This window comes from Tigriopus californicus, chromosome 7 (genome assembly GCF_007210705.1).
Source record: "Tigriopus californicus strain San Diego chromosome 7, Tcal_SD_v2.1, whole genome shotgun sequence".
Classification (NCBI taxonomy): domain Eukaryota; kingdom Metazoa; phylum Arthropoda; class Copepoda; order Harpacticoida; family Harpacticidae; genus Tigriopus; species Tigriopus californicus.
The window spans coordinates 1,191,526-1,198,344 of NC_081446.1; positions in this window are offsets into that span (position 1 = coordinate 1,191,526).

Sequence of the window (6,819 nt, forward strand, 5' to 3'; positions counted from 1 at the left end):
AAATTCCGAATGCCTCATCATTGCATTGCAATTTCGGATACATTTTGTTACACTTTCGAGATTTTCGAGATACGTTGCTAAACAAGGGCAATCAATATAGTACATGATTTGCTCTACTAATGTCCAAATCTTTTTTTGACATGTTACGTGTATTATGCCCCAAAAAGCATGTTTTTTATTATCCTACCACTCCTTCTACCTGTATATTTGTAAGATTCAAAAGAAATTAAGATTAAAGAGGAATAACAAACGTTTCATGAGAATGATTCAACTTTTCTGAAGCGAGATGTCACGAAATATCTTTGTCCCTTTTCCACCAGCGTCAGCTGACCTGAAAACATGCTCATGTGGTACAGCTCCTGTTGAACTTAAGCATTCTAGTTATGGTTTTCTATGCCTACTACCAAAATGTGTTCAAAGCAAAGTCTCAAGTGGCTTGAATGGAGTGTCTCTTCTCTGACAAGCCCTCTAGAATCAACTAAAAGGCAAAGAACAATCACATCAAAGGCCTTGGCAAAGTCGAGATTGTCTACAGCGACTGACGCATGACTCTCTAGCCCTTCATTGACTCGCTCTATGTGGTCAATCAATCAATCAAAAAGAAAGAGCTTGAACCATGTTTCGTCATACCGTGGTTTTTAATGCAATTTTTCTGTTCACTGATGACATTTACCTTTTTAATGGAGGTATTCAATTCTCTGCAAAACACCCTCCGAAGCATTAAATTCAATATTTAACCTTAAATACAAACGGTTCTTACCTGGGGCGAGTTTTTAGACTTTTGGTGTTTTGGCCCAATTCTAACGTCGCTTTTTTGACAAATCAGGCCTAGCTTGGTGACTTCAAAAAGCTATTGAATAATTGCCGGGCGTCAGTGGAGTCGAGGTAAAACAATGACCTTAATGAAATCATTTATGCTTTAGTGGTGCCAATGTTTGCTCTAATTAGGGTTCGATGTAATGGATGAATGTGAAGAATATGGTTTAATTCCATTCAATAATAGTAAGGGAACATGATTCAAGAATGAGCGCTTTTACAATTACAAATTTGAGTGCCTAAGTCCAATACTCTGTGATGTATTATTTAACTCTTTTGACCTTCCCTACAAAGTACAAAACATGGTTATGTCGAAGGCTTTCTTTTGATCTTCAAGGGCAGGCTAAGTTTGCTCGAGACGCACTACGCTGGCCTTGAAGCTTTTGGCCATGGGATTCCATTCGATCTACGGAATTTCCCCCTTACTTACTCACATCCACAACCCTTTCTGATAAAAATACACCACAGATCATATAACGACTAGATGTCGCGTTGGCCTGACCTGAGTCCAGAGGAAAATGGATTTTGTATCAACAACTCTGTATACAAATAAAAGAGAAGGGTGACTGCCTGATCCGTTATAACGACCTACAATTGCTGGGTCTTCAACGAACGCAATCAGTGACAAACTCACTCAGAATCCGGCCACGCTGGCCCATGAAAAAGCATGAGTCACTGTACACCAAAATTTATGTACCAGCTGATGAAGGCAAGGGTTCGCATTTTTCCTCGCGCTATGCGAGGTCACGGACTTCTAGAAATATGGACTGCGAGCGAGCTTCCCGCCAAATCGGCCTGCTCTTGGTCATAGCCACTCTGAGCCACTTTTCGAATTAAAGTAATAAAATAAGAAACGTTGATCTCCTCAATTAAGGATAGGTCAATTTTATATCATCTACATGCAAAGTCGATCGTTTCAAAGTTATGTTGTCAAAAGCTTATGTAGCTGACAAAGAGCAGGCCGAAAATTCAAATTTTATGTCGTGTTTACTACATAACTTTGAACTTGTCTCCTGAGTTCCCTAAACATAGGTTTGGGCTCAAACTTGGCTGAGTTCATCTATTCCACAAGATCTTGTGGTCGTATGAAGTGCTTATTTGGAATAAGATGAGCGGTTTAGGAGATCTGATATTTTTGCTTCCGTTCGCAGTCCATATCCCTAGAAGTCCGTGGCGAGGTCTAGTCGTTATATAGTCTGTACGGAATACACTCGTTCCCGGATTGCAGTCCTTGTGGGGTAGGTAAGAGGAATCACCCGGCACGACGAGAGCACTGTCTTACTTTATCTCAAACAAATCCCACTCCGAGAGAAAGTCGCCCTATCCTTGTTTTTGGTATATGCAACCACGTCCCGTATGTTTGAAGTAAAGCTCTTGGAAGAGAAGTGACACTCCCACCATTCCAGTTGAGGCAAACACAGTCAAGGTAACCCCGACAAAAAACCCTCAAAGAACGGGCTCAAACCGGTTTAATAGTAATAAGAATAAAAATAATAATGATTATTATTGGAATGGGGATGATTTGGATCTGAGACAGTTGAAGGACTATTGGAAGGCAAAAATTCTTGATGGGAAGTTTAATGCACATGCATCCGATCCTGGCCCTGACCTTGAGTATTGACAATTTGAGATGGCTTGTGAAGGAGAGTTGGGTAGAGAATGCAAAACCGACACTTTTTCATATCATTTCAATCTGTGTTCCAATTTGCCAATGTGACAACAAAGCGGGAATATCCCTCAACTGGGACTGCGGTGGGATGATGGGACCCATCAATCAGATGGCAGGCCTAGCAAGAGAGCTGCCATTTGACTTCCAAACAAACACACAAGTCTCACTGATGTTAATATATTTGCAAGCATATTGAATGTTAACTCATGAAGCTTTAATTTTGTCCCTTAATCCAGTCAATATTTTGTGTTTAGTTATTGTACAGGCTCGAGTTGTCTGCTGGGTTGAGTTGTCCACTAAGTCAAGTTGTCTGGTCACTACTTATATGGAATGTAATGCGCCAGGAGAAAGTCTCTTCATGGCAAGAGGTTGCATTTGAGGTTTTGATTCTGAAATTGGAAATACTGTCAACAATTGAGACATACACCAGAACACCATGGTTACCTCAGCTGGGTATTGTGCCGAATTATTTTGCACACATTTTGGTAGGTTTGCAGGAGGGTGCCAAGGAAATTGCTTTGTATCAACCAAAGAAGTCAAACAAGCCATTAAACTACCAAAATAGGAAATTCGTTTTGAAAATAACGTAACTAAATGTATTAAAAGTCATTCCCCATTGCACACACAGGGCAGTCTTGTTGCAAACGAAATACATTTCAGGTTGTCTTTTCTTTACCTAGAGCTTTAGTGTGAAAGGACATCCTGACTAGACCCTATCCGTGTTTCGACCAAGACGGAAAGAAAGTATAGCCATTTGAGCCCTCGTGGATGAGTGGAACGAACTCCAACCTGTTAGCGAGTGCGACATTGCAATTTCCTGGCAATGGTTCAAATCGAGTGACGAGGAAGGAACGATCGAAGAGCACTGGATATTGCCAATTGTTGCCAAGGACTTGAAGTTTAAAGGTAGGCGCAAATAAAATTGACTGACTGGAATTTGCAAAACATCTCGTCGTATATAATTATATCAATTTTCAAGGAATTTTCAACGAAGCCTTATATTGCTTTTCCTGTGGATTGGTAATTTCGATTGTCTACTTTGTGGACACACATTAGCCCGTACTGTACCGTGCACGACATGGATTAAAAATGGGTTGTTTGCGCCATTCTAAAGCAGTGGTGTGTCATGAGCAAATTGTTGTTGTACTCTATAGGAAGAATACGCTTGCCACGACCTTGACGCCCAAAGGAAAGCTCAGTCTATGCTACATTTTGTACGATGCGTGCTTTGCTGAAAGGAATGTAAAGTGCAACGTTAGTCTTTCTTTAGGTACAAATATGATGAATGGAGAAAGGAGCAATTTTTCAAATTCCAAAGATATTGAACATCCGTTATGGTATTGGTTAATAATGTACTCGGTTCGTCATACTCTGATAGCCTCATGCCATGGGGCTGTTTGCTCTCTTGCAAATGCTTTAATTTGTCTATTGTTTACGCAATTGGAAAGAGCAGAGCAGACCCCATCAAACTCTCCTGTGGCTCAATCTATGATCCTAAACTTCTGAGAGCGAGGCTCAGTCCAGAAAAGAAAGGGAAGAGTTATTAAAGATTCTGGTCTAATAACTTTAGATTTTTCAATGCAAGCTAACCCAAACATGTACTTATGTGATATCTTAAGTCTTGTTGTTCGAAGTCACGCAGATGATGGGTTAGCTTATATGTTACGTCTATGTTTGCCCAAGTTTTATTTCAATTTTATTTCTAACTTTGATGGTTTCTGTATGATGATTGAGGTAATTTCACCACCCTCCCTCCCTCGCAAAAAGAAAATTGTCATTTTTTCTAAACGGCCCTCAATTTCTTTACTCTTTTAGATTTTCCCTTATTTTCTTTTCAGCTTTCATCTATATTTTCAGCCATTGTTTTTAACCATCTTAATCAACATGATTTTTTTTTCTGTGGATCAAAATTCGCAAATTTCAAATCCAGTCTCCTATTTTGACTGATGAACAAGTCGTTAAAAAGGGTTTGAGTTTCACGAGTTGTTTAGGGGCCGAACAAAAAGATTCAAGTCTTTTCCAAACAACTTTTTTGGATGAGGATCAATGCTATTCTTAAGATAGATAATAGCTCATTCGTGGCTTTGGTTTTAAAGCTTAATAAATTGCTATCTCAGAGGAATCTACAAAAGTATCGAGAGGTTTGAGGTTAGAGTTTTGTCCCATTGAGGACCTGATGATTCATTTTAAAGCATTTTGATTCATTCGCATGTATGTATTATCCACCATTTGTAGAGGGAAGTTCATTCTCCAATGATAAAGCCTGAGAAAGGAGAGATTAGGACTATATCGTTCTAACTAGTCTGGAATATCCAGGGCTTAAATGCTCTCGCTCACAAAACATACGCTCAAGCCCTCAACAACAAAATGTGAAAGTCTTCCCGTTGTCTTGGGCTTTCTACTTTTCATATAGGTTCGGTCAGTTCTGACGAGACTCCAGATGATAAAGTGTTTATTGCCAATGATTCCCTTGTGATAAAAACCATCTGAACTTTTGTGCCAATTGTGATTTCTGATGGTTTTGACCCTATTATCACGTACTGATTCGTGAAAAACGTGACTTTTGATATAAGGAGAGCCACAATTGAGAGGTGAATTTAAAGATGCCATATTTGTCACAAAAGGAATATGTTAATCAATTTGACGTTTTCCGCAACACGTTCAATTTTTGGATTTATTTTGCCGAAATTACTTTTTCCACGCCTTTGACCGCCAGAATCACTTTTCGATTTACAAAATGTAGATGAGGACCAAAGGTGTCAATGAGAATTATCTTTTAAATAAGTACTACATCAACAAATTTTGGGAAACATGTAAAAGAAAAGGATTCTTTCAACTGATGCGAATCGATCTTTCTGGATGAGTGAATTGTCGACAAAACTTGCAAAAGTACAAAACATTATCAGGAATCATTGTTTGGTACGAGATGAGAAATCTATCTTGAAAAGCAAGTTGGGACAATTATAGTAGGTGCAACAATAGATATATTTGCGAAATTGGCTCAAGTTGACGATGTTTACTTGGGAAACCCAGGTTGAATCACTATATATGCAGTATACGTTCGCAGTAAAGATGGTTTATGGTATATGAACTATTGATATATGAGCACATTTTGATTCTATTATGACGTCAACCTATGACACTTTTTTCAGAGTTGATTCCTTTTATTATTTTCGAATGAGCAGATCATGGACAAGATGAAATTCGATTCAAATGACCCCATCCGAGATGAAAGGGATCCGGATGTGAATGAGGACAGAAGGGAAAGCCATCAAAATCCTGTGTTACCTCTTTTCGTCCAGATGAATGTGCGCTTTGAAGACAAGGACGAAGCTTGGAGAGAGGCTTCCAGGTAGGAGGATAAACGGACATGAACATTATAGATGATTTTCAGCTCAATATGTGTCCACTTTGAGCGGGACGTTTACCTTTCTCTATTCCGAGAAAACATTTTTTTAGCAATAAGCTTTATAGCAAAATAAATAATACTCACTATTTGGCAAGGCAGGGATGGTTGATCTCCAAAGGGATAGTCTTCTCTTTTGTGAATAAGACTATTGAAAGACATGTTATATAATGAGCAAGCCTACAACTTGCTTCCTAAATAACTTGATAGTTGCACTTGATTAAATCACACTTTATGATTACGATATAATAATGCAAAAATAAGTGTCCCATGTTTATCGTTAATAATTTATGCACTAATTTCAGATTTTTGGTACAAATCAGATTGTGTGATCGACAACCATTACTGCATAAGGTATGTGTTTCCGTTTTGTTTCAGATGGGTCAAGTTTCAAGAAGATGTGGAGGATGGTGGCAAACGTTGGAGCAAGCCTTATGTTCCATCCATCCAACTTTCGGCGCTAATGGATCTCAAAATTTCACTCGAAGAAGGCTTGATGGCTTTCGATGTGGACGGGAGCGATGCAAATCTCATTATAGGTAGGAAGGAACGCGACATAAACCACTTGAATATGAACAGGGATGCTAAAACCGAAAAACAACATTATACATTAGTCTAGGAAAAAAATCTTTTTGAGGGCCAAATAATCATTACAAAATTTTTTAAGGCGCCAAATGATTTATTTTTCCGATAAAAAAACTCTCAAACGCAAATATATAGGCCTGTTAAAAAGTAAAAAAGACGCATAAAAAGACAACATTGAACTAATTTTGCAGAGGTTTGAAACAATAACCAAGCGTTTCAATATAGTTCATTATTTCAAAATCTTTGAAATCTAAAGGCATTGAAGTTATCTCCGAACTTGGACCCTAAAATCAATACCCTAAACCATGCCTGTTTCTAGACCAAATTTGGTTCCTCTGGGTGT